This window comes from Odocoileus virginianus, chromosome 31 (assembly GCF_023699985.2).
Source record: "Odocoileus virginianus isolate 20LAN1187 ecotype Illinois chromosome 31, Ovbor_1.2, whole genome shotgun sequence".
NCBI classification, from domain to species: domain Eukaryota; kingdom Metazoa; phylum Chordata; class Mammalia; order Artiodactyla; family Cervidae; genus Odocoileus; species Odocoileus virginianus.
This window is the reverse complement of record NC_069704.1, coordinates 41,477,068-41,491,594: the sequence shown is the minus strand read 5'-3', so window position 1 is coordinate 41,491,594 and position 14,527 is coordinate 41,477,068. Positions and strand designations below refer to the sequence as shown.

General features: G+C 50.1%; 1 long non-coding RNA gene across 1 annotated transcript; it reads right to left on the bottom strand.

Annotated features, from left to right (window-relative positions):
- Positions 1–6,757: 6,757 nt before the first annotated feature.
- On the bottom strand, positions 6,758–13,167 carry LOC139032368 (uncharacterized). The gene is made up of 3 exons (XR_011484881.1): positions 13,040–13,167; positions 12,181–12,235; positions 6,758–8,509 (listed from the first exon to the last, which is right to left on the bottom strand). It is a non-coding gene; the product is annotated as an uncharacterized lncRNA (long non-coding RNA).
- Between the last annotated feature and the right edge of the window lie 1,360 nt (positions 13,168–14,527).

Genomic DNA, 14,527 nt, shown 5'->3' with positions numbered 1-14,527 from the left:
TTGCGACCCCATGCGCTGCAGCACACCAGGCTTCCCTGCTCCTCACCATCTCCCAGAGCTTGCTCAAACTCATGTCCATTGAGTCAATGATGCCACCCAGCCATCTCATCCTCTGTCGTCCCCTTCTCCTGCCCTCTATCTTTCCCAGCATCAGGGTCTTTTCCAATGAGTTGGCTCTTCGCATTCCATACCAAGGGCTTTTTATACTCAGAGAAATGGAGCAACAAACGCTTGGCCAATTATGTGTGCTCTACAGCTGGGGAGGGGGCAGGGGAGGAAGGAGGGAGGGGAAGCATGAAGAGGTCCCCCTGAAGCTTCAGTGCCCCAAAAAGTGACCATCCGGGCATTTAATCGCTGAACTGCTCCAGGAAGGAGCTGTGATCATGATCAGAAGTGGAACAAATGTCTGTGTCACTAACTGAACAAGGCACTATTCTCCCTGGAGGGCTGGAGTAGAACCTAAAAGCCCCTCCTCTTGTTCATCCAGGCCAAGACCCCCGTCCCCCCAGGCTCACATGTGTTTCCAGCCAGCTCCACGGTCCCAGGGTGCATCGTGGCCTCCAGCACTTGCCAACCAGCCGCTGCAGCGTGGCAAGCGGGTTACAGCGGAGGGTGGAGCCTGACCTCTGGCCGCAAGTAGCCTCCCTCATTTACTTTAGTGTGTTCTCACTTCCAGAAGAGAGTTGGAGAGAGGAACATGCCAGAGAATGCTTCCTACGGTGAGGCTCACCAGCCGACCAGCTCCTTCGCAGGCAAGCACAGCCTGGCTGGATTTTTACTGGTGTTCTAGGCACAAGTTTCCCCCACCCCCACAGCATTCCTCACAGTAGACCCCCTCCCACTCCCACCAAGCCTCATTCATCCTAGCTGAGCCCTGTGTCTTGGCAGCCCCAGTGCAGCCTGCTTTGTCTACCAGCAACAGCCACACCTTACCAACAGCCTGCCACTCAGCCGGCAGGGTTCCCTGAACTCGCCATCCACCTCTTCCCGTGATGAGGGCCAGAGCCTTGTTTTCTAGATCTGCCCTCTGCTCCTCCTGTCACCAGGACTGCCCCTCACCACCCCAGCCCTAATTTCACCCCGAGGTCATCAGGCAACCTGTGATCCTATCTGATCCTGTCGGGGAGCCCAGCCAACCCCCTCCCCACCGCCCCTCCCCCCAGGGCTGTCCCTGCCTCTCTCTATGGACCTTATTGTGTAGCTCTAACTACCTAACAACTGCAGTGTAATTACATCCCCCCTTCCAAGCTGCCAGCCCAGCAGCTACCGGGAATTATGTGCTACTTAAGGGGAAAGCGTCTCTAATAGAAAACAGTAGATGAACAAGGGCTGTTGCAGGCACCTCGCTTCCTTTTCTTAATTTACAACAAACCTCTCTTTATTGAGCTGGTAACATATTTGAACACTGACTCATAAGAGGCCCTTCTCACAGACACCGTATATCTGGCAAATAATTCCCCTTCCACCGAGGTGTGTGCAGAATTCAGCCCAGGCAATTTACGGGGCTAGGCAGAAAGGGGCGTGCAGGGGCCACTTAAGCTATGGGCCAGACAGCACGGCAGCTGGGGTGCCCTGCAGGGTGGGGGATCCACCCAGGAGCAGGGACTCCACGCCCCAGCCCCCCGCCTCTCCCTGTTGGCCAAGGGGAATGGGAGCAGAGGGCGTATCTGCCGTGCCCATGGGGCTGTCTTCCAGCTCATGTTTCTGGGCCTGTTCTCTCCTTCTTTCCTCCACCAACTCCATGAAGAAGGCCAGGCAGGTGTGATCATGCCCATTTTACAGATAGAGAAACAGAGGGCCAGGAAAGAAAAAGCGATAGTGGCTCAAGGTCTATAGCTTTCCACTTATCATCTGCCCCATGCCCCCAGGAGGACAGTCATACCTCCTTTCTCCTGATCAAGGAGGGAGAAAGTGGGCCTCCTCCAGTCCCTCCAGCTGGCAGGAGATGCAGCAGGGAGTCTGTGGCCGAAAGAGAGAGAGAGAGAAAGAGAGAGAGAGACCTGGCCATTAACGGTGAAGAAGGGAAGACGAAAGGCATGTGATTGGTGTTTTGAGTGGGTTATGACAGATAAGATTAGAAATCAGCTTCTTTCCACAGCTTTTGGCCTTCAAAGCCCTTGAAAAACAGCTGCTAATTAAACCTCATTATGAAGATAAAAGGACACCCTCCTCCCCTGCCCCAACCCCACTACACACACACACACACACACACACACACACACCTCTTCAGAGGAGAAACTAAAGGCTCCCAAGGTTGTGCCATATTCAGGGATGTGACTATGGGTCATGGGTTAGCCCAAGGAGATTCTTTGTTCATGGGTGCCCTCCAAAGCCAACCCCAGGCACGCCAAACCCCAGCATACCAGGGAGGTAACAGAAAGAAGCAGAGAGAGTGTGGGGCCAGAGTTCAAAGTCTCTGAATACTGAGGGTCATGCTTGGACATCCTGATATGCTTAACACCCACCTCCAGCCATCCAGCAGGTTGGAACCAAGAAGGGGCTGGGGCTCTGTCTGCCCACATCCTCTCAGATCTCCCTCTGTGAGTCTGTTCCCGGCTCTAACTATCTCCAGCTAACTCCATTAGCTGGGTAAGTTGGCTAAACCCTCTGAGCTTCAGTTTCCTCAATGACACAATGAAATGTCTAGCAATCACATAGACTTGAGGATTAGGTGAAAAATATGAGCCATTTGGCCCAGCGCCTGGCATACAGTAGGTGCTTAACAACTGTTCAACTGCTTCTCCTGCCTCTTCACTCTTCCCTCCTTTGCTAAAACGTGTGTGTGCTCAGTCGGGTCCAACTCTGCAACCCCGTGGACTGTAGCCCGCCAGGCTCCTCTGTCCATGGGGTTCTGCAGGCAAGAACACTGGAGTGGGTAGCCATTTCCTTCTCCAGGGGATCTTCCCGACCCAGGATTGAACCTGTGTCTCCTGCATCTCCTGCATTGGCAGGTGGGTTCTTTATCCCTGAGCCACCTGAGACGCCATTGCTAAAACATAGTAGCTCATTATCTTCAGAAGGTTTCCCCCATCCCACCCTGAGGTCCAGCTCTCCAGAAATGGACCCTGATGTTCAGAAGCAAGATTCACATGGGGTGACTTCCTGAGAAGAAGGAGCAAGAACCAGTGGGGCTTCACACCAAATCTCAGGAAGGTAACCTCAGCGGATACTTCCAGGCTCAGTGGCACCCCCGAATTGCCTTGATGGGAAGACCAGACCTGCAACTTACACTCCTGTATCCCTGGTTACAGACAGAAACAGGGTTGGCAGCAGTTCTGGGGCAGCTTCCGGACCCTGGGGTGTCCTCCTCACAGACTAGTGTTGGAAGTAAATCTCACTGGAGCCAGGAATAGACTCACAGAGGGAGATATGAAAGGATGTGGGCAGAGATAGCCCCAGCGCATTCTTGGTTCCAATCTGCCAGATGGCTGGAGACGTGTGTTACAGAGCATATCAGGATGTCCAAGCATGACCCCCGCTATTCTCTGAATAGTGTCAAACGTCAGTACAACACCCACACAGACACTCTCTAATCCTCTCCCAGCAGCGTTTCCGAGAAGTAGACAGGGCACAAGGTATTGTCTTCTCTTACAAAGAAAGCGAGGTCCAGAGATGCGTGATGAATCAACCCAGGTCACAAAGCTAATTAATAGCGATCTAAATCCAGCCTTCTGCACTCCCAGCGACGGCCTCCTTCCAAAAATAGTATTCAAGAGCATGCACACACGCACACACACCATATGTTGATCGTCTGTGTGAGATTTTTGTCTGTTTTGCAGAAGTAAGGTGCAGATTGATGATTTGGAGAAGAAAAACAAACTGGAGCAGTTGAGGGCCACAAGGAAGGGTCCTTCCCCCCAGGACACACAATTCTCTGGTTAGGTTCACAAGTTCGTTTGTATAGAGTGTAAGTAATCCTGGAGAGAACAAATCCATTGGTTTGTTCTCTTCTCAACATCAGGACACCATGGGAAGATGAGCTTGGTGGTAAAGGAGAGTGTGTGTGGCCTTTGCTGTGGGCCACAGGGCTTCCCTGGGGGCTCAGATGGTAAAGAATTTGCCTGCAATGTGGGAGACCTGGGATCGATTTCTGGGTCGGGAAGATGCCCTGGAGAAGAGAATGGCTACCCACTCCAGTATCCTTGCCTGGATAATTCCATGGACAGAGGAGCCTGGTGAACTGCAGTCCATGGGATCTCAAAGAGTTGGATGTGGCTGGGTGACTAACACACACACACACACACACACACACACACGTAGACTGCATACAGAGCCTGTGGCATTCATCACGTTATTAAAGATCTTTTTATTGAAGTATAGTTTTTTTTACAGTGTTGTGTTAGTTTCTGGTGTACAGCAAAGTGATTCATATAGATGAGAGAGAGAGAGAGAGAGAAACAGAATGTATGTATTCTTTTTCAAATTTCTTCCACTCTCAGTTATTACAGGATGTTGACTATAGTTCCCATGCTACACAGCAGGTCCTTGGTGGTTATCTATTTTATATACAGTAGTGTGTGTCTGTTAATCCCGAACTCCCCACTTTCCCCTTTGGTAACCATAGTTTGCTTTCTATGTCTGTGGTTCTGTTCCTGTTTTGTACATAAGTTCATTTGCATCATTCTTTCAGATCCCACATGTAAGTGATATGACACCATATTTGTCTTTCTCTGTCTGACCTAGTTGACTTAGGATACTCTCCAGGTTCACCCATGCTGCTGTGAATGGCATTATTGTATTCTTTTTTTATGGTAATAATCTCTTTCTCCACTTGACCATCAGCTCCTCCAAAGTAGGGCCACCTGCACCTTCCCAGCCCTGCCCCCGGCACACAGCGGCGCTCAGCCAACATACCTGGAGGGAACACATGAGCCCATGACATTTGAGAGGAGGGCTCTGGGGTGGGGGTTGCCGTACTCATGAAAACGGGGCTTGTGGTAACAGGTATGGGAGGCCAAGAGAGGGTCAAAGAGAGAAAGGAGACCCTGAGAGCTTGGGAGAGGGACTCCAGGGAAGGCAGGAACATTCCAGAAGCATCCCTCTTTGGCTGCCAAAGATCCCCCCGTGAGCCGTTCCCTGCAAACAGCTCTCACACGTTTCAGTCCATTTGCGTTCTTAGCGCCCTGTGAGCCCCAGAAAACAGAACTTTCCAAACAGCCCCAATCTCTGTGGAGGCTCTCCAGACCACCCTCCCCGCTCCCCAGGAGTTGGGGAAGCTGAAGGAAGGGAAGGGAAAAGAGATGGGCGTGGTGAACCCTCTCCACTGTGGGCCCCTGGAGAGCCACTGCCGGGCTCGTCAGCCTGGATCCTTCTTCCAGTGCTTTGGCTCCAGGACAAGAGAGAGGGAAGGGATGTCAGGAAACGGGGCCTGAACTCCTGCCCTAATTTAAAGAAAAATAGAGGAGGAAAGAAGTCTGTTTCCAGATGGGGTTGTTTATCCTCCATCTGACCTGAGGGCACACAGCCTCAGTGAGGAGGGACCCACAGCAGGGGCAGGGGCAGGGGCAGGTCTCCCCGCACGAGCCCCACTGTCCGCCTGGGGACGATGGAGCTTCCGCTTAGCCTACCTGGTGCCCGTCTCTGCACTGGAATGCAGACTAAACCTCCTGGCACCACCAAGTCCTGCAAAGCATGCTCTCTCCTCCAGGGCAAGGGGCCAAGAAGTGCTGCCTCTCGAAAGGGGCTTCCCTTCACCCCAAATTCCCTGCAAAGAGGTGCCAGCACAGGACAGCCAGGTAGGAATTTGAGTCCCAACTGGGAAGTGCTCTGTGGATGACCTGGGGCAGCCCCTATCACCCCACCTCATTTCACTGGGGTGGGAACTGAGGCTCACAGGGAAGGCCCCCCTTCTCACAGTCACTTTCCCTCCTGCACAGAAGAGACTTGCAGCCAAGCAGGTGAGAGTCACAGGCAGATCCAGGCAGAGCAGGGTGTTGGGGAGACAGGGAAGGGGACCACTGCTCCTGCCAGCACCTCCCACCTGGTACCTACCACGAGCCCAGTCTAATCTCTGGCACACAATTCCTTGCTGTCAGCAGTGTATCAAAAACCTCACATTTTTCCAAGACACACTTTCATTAGTCTTTGGGGACTCCAGGGAGAAACAGGGAGGAAACAGATTTTCTCCTTCTAATGCCAAAAAATCCAAGCTGGAAAACAGTGGCCAGAACTGGGTGGGATAAAGGGCCAGGCTTCGGAGGACCGTGACTATCCTTGTGAACAACCGGCCGGCGTGGCTCAGAGCCCGGCTCTCAACATCTTGCCCTTTTGGCTGTGGGACCTTAGAGAGCCGAGCAGAGAGGCTACTCAACCAGAGCCCTCCTAGGGCCTCCCGGCAGCATTGTCAGCAGGCCGGGGGACTTAGGGGGCCCACACTGGGCACAGGTTCTCCACACACACCTCTCCAACTTCCAGAGAGCATCTCAAACCTCAAAACTGTCACCTGAGGACCAAGACCATGGTCCCATTTCCCCAAGCTTCCTACCTCCTGCATAGTCCTTATTGGGGCCCCTCCTTTGTGCTCCCCCGTGAAGATTAGCAGTCAGCCTCCATAAAGAAAAGGGCCTGTGTGCTTAGATCCAGAGTTATCAAGGAGGTGAGGCAACCAAGATAACCCGCATACGGGACACACAGCCCACGGGGTGGGAGAAGAGCCCAGAAGGCGAGAGAAAGGGGAGTCGGCCTGGAGCCGAGAAATCTCCCCAGGGTCACCTCTCAGGAGGAGGGGCCCGTCTGCATTGTCTCCTCTGCAAACATGGATGGAGTGCTTCCTGGAGGGAAAGAAAGGACCAGAGGTGGTTTTTTAAAGCATTTCCATCCATTTATCTTGAATAAGGTTTAGTGGGTACGGGAGGGACCTCTCTGGATGGGCGGATCAGAGAATCTATTGGAGCTCCGAGGATTCCATGGAGCACCGGGCAGAGTGGGTGCATTTTGAAAATGTGTATCCCAGGTATGCATAAGTGTGCACGGGTGTGTGTCTGTGCTCGGCTGCTAATTCGTGTCTGACTCTGCAACCCCATGGACTGTAGCCTGCCAGGCGCCTCTGTCCATGGGACTTCCCAGGCAAGAATACTGGAGTGAGTTGCCATTTCCTCTTCCAGGGGATTTTCCTGATCCAGGGATCAAACCCATGCCTCCTACATTGGCAGGAGGCTTTTTTACCACTGCACCATCTGGGAAGTCTAGAGCATAATAATTTCATATTTTAAAATTCTTTTTTTAATTTTTATTTTTTTCATCACTCCGGTACAGCACATGGCATCTTAGTTCCCCAACCAGGGATCAAACACGCTGCCTTTCATTGGAAGCATGGAGTCTGAACCACTGGACGATCAGGGAAGTCCCCAATTTTCCTATTTTAAAAACAGTAAGAAATGTCTGTCATTTTCATAATGTAAACTGTGGAAAAGAAAATCCAACAACATGCTTTTGATCACTGGACCTGGGCATCCAAGTGTCCCATGATCCTCTGTAGCATGCAAGGACCAGCCTTGTGGGGAACAGAGCAGGATCCCCAGAGGAAGGAGGGAGATTTTCCCACTCATCAGATTTGGACTTCGGTTTTCAAGTTTGAGAACGATGGCGCCACAGTCAGGGCCTTCACGGGGACAGTTTCATCTGATTGGCTCCTTGTGGCCAAGGATGAGACTCAGCACTTTCCCAAACCTCCCCTCAAAGGATAATGCAAGGTTGATGGGGAACCACATGTTCCCAGGCCCCACCATAGACGGAGCCTAGGATCTGGATTAATTTTAACAAGTAATCCAGATGGTTCTTATGATCATGCAGGATCAGGACACTCAGGTTTCCAGGACAAGTCATGTAAATATATATGAGTGAAATTCACTCACTCATGCCCAAATCTTTGCAACCCCATGGACTATACAGTCCCTGAAATTTTCCAGGCCAGAATACTGGAGTGGGTAGCCATTCCCTTCTTCAGGGGATCTTCCCAATACAGGGATCGAACCCAGGTCTCCCACATTGCAGGTGGACTCGTTACCAGCTGAGCCAGCAGGGAAGCCCGTATTCATCAAAAACCCAGGATAAATAAAGAAAAGCCTGGCTCCGTACCTCCCCTATTTTCCACCACAGAGAACCGTTTGATTCCTTTCTTGTTTGTCTTTCCAATGTTTTTTATGCAAAGAAAAAGCACAAATGAATATATATTTTTTTCTTCTTTCCTCCCATTCTTTCACACAAGACATAATGCTATTTACATGGTCAGTACCTAGTTTTGGTCAGTTAACAGAGCATGTCCTGGAGATCTCTACATGTCCATACATGGAGATTTTCTTCTTTCTTTTTAACCACTGCACCACTTTCCACTAGGTGGATGTACCATGCTGTATTCATCCAGCCCCTTGTGCAAAAGACTACTCTCATAGACAAATGATGTAGTGAGTGATTTTGTACATAGGTGATTCCATACTTGCGCAGGTGTATCTGTAGGAGAGATTTCCAGGAATGGGATCTCTGTGATGTTGTTAGACATTCCCAGTGTTCCCTGCACAGAAATATTTCAGGTTATACTCTGCTGGCAAAGGCAGTGATCAAGCACATCCCCCATAGCTTTGCCAACAGTGTGGTTTGTCAAGATTTCGAATTTTTTGGTAATGATGAACCTACTTGCAGGGCAGAAGCAGAGACGCAGACTCGGAGAACAGTCTTGTGGACACAGCAGGGGAAGATGAGGGTGGAGGAACAGAGGGAGTAGCATTTACATGTCTACACCTCCATGTGTAAACAAACAGCTGTAGAGAGCAGTGGCTCGGCTTGGTGCTCCGTGACGACCTACATGGGTGGTATGGGGGCACGGTGGGCAGTCCAAGAGGGAGGGGATGTGTGTGTGCATATAGCTGATTTATTTCATCGAACAGCAGAAACTAACACATTTTAAAGCAATTATCATTCAATTAAAAGTAATAAATAAAGTAAGATTTTGGATTTTTGCCAAATCTGAGAGATGAGACATGGTATCTCTCGGAGTAGTTTTAATTTTCACCTCTCTCCCTATGAACAGGTTGTCCATCATTTCAAAGGTTAAGGGACTATTTGCATTTCTTTTTTGTGAACTCAATGTGTGAGCCTTTGCACATTTTCTATTGGCTTGTGGATCTTCCTGATTTCTCATTGTATTTATCTTGGAGGGGTTGGCTCTTTGTGATATGTGTTGCAAACACTTTTCTCTGTTTGTCTTTTGACTCTGCTTCTGGTGTTTGGGGCGTGCATACACTTTTTATTTTTATATAGTCAAATATAGCCATTTTTTCTTTGGCTTTAAGACTTTGAATCATAGTTAGAAAAAGCCATCCTCTCCAAGGTGATCCCATGTTTCCTGAAAGCATTTTTGTGTCTGCATTTAACATTTAAATCTGCTCCACTTGGAGATTTTCCCAATGCATGGTGTGAAGTACAGAGCCAAATCTGTCTTTTCCCCTAAATGGCTAGTCTGTTGTCCCAGTATCCTTTATTTAAAATTCATCTCTATCATCTTGACTTGAGATGCCACCTGTATCATTTACTAATGTCTTATGTGCGTCCTGGGCTACCTTGGGACTGTTCTGTTCATTGGTCTACTTACCCCTTCCGATGCTACACAGATTTCATTACTGAAGCTGAAAGTAATTTCAGATTGTCTGATAGGACTGGTCTCCTCTTAATGCTCTTTTTTTTTTAAAGTTACTTCTTGAGTGTTTTGCTTATTTATTTTTCCAAATAAACGTAATACTTTGTTTAGTTCCAGGGGGAAACAAAATTTGTTGGCATATTATTGGGATTGTATTAAGTGTATAAATGAATCTAGAAACTACTGATCTTTTCATATCAAATCTCCCCCTCCAAGAACATGGAGGGGAGCTGAGATGGGGAGAGAGAATGAGTTCTAGCTGCGGGTCGTGTGATGGGCGATAAGCGTGCTGAGAGTTAAGTCTGATTTTATCACGTTCCCCCAGGCATCCCTGGTGTGATAGTGTTTGGAGCCAGAGTTCACCCCCATTGCTCCTGCGTGCTTGCTTCGTCGCTTCAGTCATGTCTGACTCTTTGCAAGCCTCTGGACTCTAGTCCACAAGGTTCCTTTGTCCATGGGATTCTCCAGGCAGGAATACTGGAGTGGGTTGCCATGTCCTCCTCCAGGGGAACTTCCTAAACCAGGGATCCAACTGGCATCTCATGTCTCCTGCATTGGCAGCAAGTTCCTTACCACTAACACCACCTAGGAAGCCCCCATTGTTGCTAGTTCACTCCTGTTACTTGAGATTTTATGAGACATTGAGGAATTCTAGCAGGACACACCAAACATGTGATCTAATTTCAATCACTTCCTGCATGCAGAATTAAGGATTATAATTGTCCAGTGTCAGGGACATCCCTGGAGGTCTAGCAGTTAAGACACCACCCTTCTAGTGCAAGGGGTGAGGGTTGGAGTCCTCGTTAGGGAAATAGGATTCCGCACGCTATGCAGGGTAGCCAAAAATTTTTTTTACTTAAAAAAAAAAAAAAGAATTGCTGAGTGTCACTGTGGGGAGTAAAAACACAGAAAGAAAAGTTTCAAGTGTAGTGGGTGCTTCCTACCTACTGAGACTGGGGAGGGGGCTTATAAGGAGGGATAGATCCCTAGATGCCCTGGAGCATGTGGCTGGGTTCAGCAGTTTGCAACTGTATAAAGTGTGGACTGGGGTCCTAGGACACTGACACCAAAGGGGGTGTGCAAAGTGGGTTTTAAGTTTTCAAATTTAGAGAGAAGGGTTTTGACGGATAGTGGAGATGGGCCTCAGCAAGGCATTGAGATCCATGAAATTTCCCTTCATGTCTTTCATGTAGGCCCATCCCTCCATCCATCTGGTCCTCCTGCAGACATATGAAGCTCCTGCTGGATTGGGCAGGTCATATTCCAGCCCCCAATCAGCTCAGGATGCTCAGAGGCAGCAATGACTTGCCTCTCTGTGCCCTGGCACACGCTGTTTCTCTCTCCTGGGTTACCCCTTTCCCCCTGGCTACCTGTCATCTCTTGTCCATTCTTTCAGACTGACTCACACACGCCACTGCCTCCATGAAGCCACCCTGACCCTTTGCTGTGCACAACAGTCACTGATGTTCAGCCACCCCCCTGGGAGTGATGTCAACCTGCTACATTCTTTACTTGCTATGCCCAATATGCTTCCAAGACATCCTCCCCACTAGGCCCTGAGTTTCTGCAGGGCAAGAACTTCCTTTGCATTTCAGTGCTGATGCTAGTGGTAGTTTAGTCACCCAGTCGTGTCTGACTCTTTGTGATCCCGTGGACTATAGCCCGCCCAACTCTTCTGTCCATGGGATCTCCCAGGCAAGCACACTGGGGGAAATGGATTGCCATTTCCTTCTTCAGGGTATCTTCCTGACCCAGGGATCGAACCCAGGTCTCCTGCAATGCAGGCAGACTCTTTACCAACTGAGCCACCAGGAAGTCCACATTTCATTGCTGGACATGTAGAAAACATACAACAGATGTCTGGGAAACAATGGAAACAGTGATGGATTTCATTTTGGGGGGCTCCAAAATCACTGCAGATGGTGACTGCAGCCATGAAATTAAAAGACACTTACTCCTTGGAAGAAAAGTTACGACCAATCTAGATAGCATATTAAAAGCAGTGACATTACTCCACTAACAAAGGCCCATCTAGTCAAAGCTATGGTTTTTCCAGTAGTCAGGTATGTATGTGAGAGCTGGACTATAAAGAAAGGTGAGCGCTGAAGAATTGATGCTTCTGAACTGCGGTGTTGGAGAAGATTCTTAAGAGTCCCTTGGACTGCAAGAAGATCCAGCCAGTACATCCTAAAGGAAATCAGTCCTGAATATTCTTTGGAAGGACTGATGCTGAAGCTGAAACTCCAATACTTTGGCCACCTAATGTGAAGAACTGACTCTTTGGAAAAGACCCTGATGCTGGCAAAGATTGAAGGCGGGAAGAAAAGGGGAAGATAGAGGATGAGATGGTTGGATGGCATCACTGACTCAATGGACATGAGTTTGAATGGGCTCCAGGAGTTGTGATGGACAGGGAAGCCTAGCACGCTGCAGTCCATGGGGTCGCAAAGTGTTGGACATGAATAAGCAACTGAACTGAACTGAACTGAACAAAGCAATAAGCAGGAAGCCTTGGATTCAAACCCCAGCCCCCCACCACCACCACTTACCATAGCTAAGTCCTTGCACAAGGTATTAAGCCTCTCTTAGCCTCAGTTTCTATGCCTGTAAAATGGAGCAAATAGTAACATCTCAGAGGAGCCTGAGGGGTTCAGTCCATGGGGTCACAAAGAGTTGGACATGACTGAGTGAATAACGCACACACACGTCATAGGATTGCTGTTAGGATGAAGGAAGATGACCCACGTAAAATGCCTGAAAGGCACGTAACTAATGCTAGCCACTATCACTGCCATTAATGAGATTTAAATTAATGAGGTTAGAAGCTTGAATTTAATATTTAAAAGAGGGAGGATCCAGGGCTGGGCTCAGAGTTGCATTTTCTGTAGCTCCTTCCACCCATTCAGGTCAATGTTCCTGCTCAAATAGCAGCACAGACATAGAGAACAGACCTACGGACAAAGCCGGGGAAGCAGAGGGCGGGACAAGTTGATGGAGTCGCACCGACGTGCACACGTGGCCGTGAGCGAGACGGACGGCTCATGGGAAACTGCGAGTGAGATGGACGACTCGTGGAAACCTGCTGAGTGGTGCAGGGAGCCCAGCTCGCTGCTCTGCGCCGACCTGGGGGCGGGGGGGTGGGGGAGGCTGGAGGGAGGCTCAGGAAGGAAGAGATTTCTGTATGCTTGTGGTTGATTCATGTTGTTGTATAGCAGAAACCAATACAATATTGTAAAGCGATTATCCTCCAATTATAAATAAATTTTTAAAAATGTTCCTGCTCTAACTGAGGTGAGAGCTTAGTAAGCCGGGCCCCGCCAGGGGGAGGTTTCCCAGACTGAGTGTCGTTTGAAGCAGCTGCCGCAGTGAGAGAGTGACCACCCAGGGGGCAGAGAACTCCTGACCCACCTCAAGGTCTCCCAAGTCCGGGTTAGCGTCCCGGTGACACGCAGGGCCCAGCAGGGCGGAGGCACGATTGCGGCTCTGTGCGTTTTCCAAGCCTTCGTCAGAAATGCTTGCTGAGCAGCAGATCCCAACTTCACATACGGCCCCACTGGAAAAGTGCTGACAAAGGCCTGGTTATATAACTGAGACGGCAAATCATTAACACAAATGCTCCCCAACAGAAGTGAAAGAAACACCCCCTAAGGCCCAAGTCATTCTCCAGAAGGAGATCGCACAGAGAGTGGCTTGCCTGGCCCAAGGGTAGAGAAAGGATTTTCCTCTCCAGAAAAGACTTGGTTGAAAACCTTCAGAGAACACCCCGCCAAACTCAAGGAGCCAGGCCAAGGCCTAGGGCTGGGGCTGTCGAGTCTTTTGTCCTCCCTGGGAAGGTGCGGGGAGAGGGCAGGGGCCAGCAGGAGTTTACGAGCAGCAGGCGGTCGCACGTGGAAAGGGGACGCCGTGATACTGGAGGGCCCCTGGGGCACCGTTTTAGGCAGCTCCTCCTTGGGGCTCCCCATGGTCACCACACAGCCAACTCTGGATAAATGATGTGAAAAGAACACATTTTTCCTGCATCTCAAGCTCTGGGTCCTCAGAGATTTCCAGAGGACCAAGAGGAGACGTGGGTCACCAAGGCAGAGGAGAGGGTGGCAGGCGGATCACCTCCCCCTAGGCAGACCCACCTGCCTCCTTGACTTGGTCGATTCCTCTGCCTGAGTCCAGGAGACATGTTTCTTTCAGCTGAGAGTTAACACCCAGCTCCAGACATGTGCAGTTAGTTCCCGCATAGATTATAAATCGGTGAGGGCTTCATAAAAAGCCACTGAATAAATAGGCTATGCTTAAAGGCCCTTAAATGTGAGTCTAATTTTATACGCTCTTTGAGTTGGGAAAGTTCCTAAATGCCAGTCCGCGTGTGTGCCCAGGTGGCTGCCCCGAGTGGAGGCTCGTGTAGACATGATACACCTTCAGGGCAAAATTCAGAGCCTTCACGCCACACACCATCCCCCGCCTCCATCCAGCCACACGATGCAGGCTGTCTGAGCTTTTGACTTTGAACCCAGCCCCGGAGAAGAATCAAGGCCTTCAGAGTGACCCCAGGTCTCCCCCTGATGCCATCCTCCTATATAAGCCACAAGAAGGTGGCTTCACCAAAGGCCAGCCCCTGTCAGCTTCCATTGGGACTCAGGTTCTGATCTTCTTCAGAGCAAACTTCAGACACCGTGCCAGCTGCTCAACACAGCCTCTGGCACCTTCCCTCCAGGCACAGGGCAAAGGGTACTGAACCAGGCTCCCAGACTACAGCGCCTCTCCCAGCCCCACTACTCACTGGCTGACGGAGCCCCGTTCCATCACTTAACCCCTCTGGCCCTCAAGCTTCTCTCAGGGAATCCGGATGAAAACCATTGCCAGCCTGTTTCACACAGTCCTGGGAGGAGGAAATGAGATCAG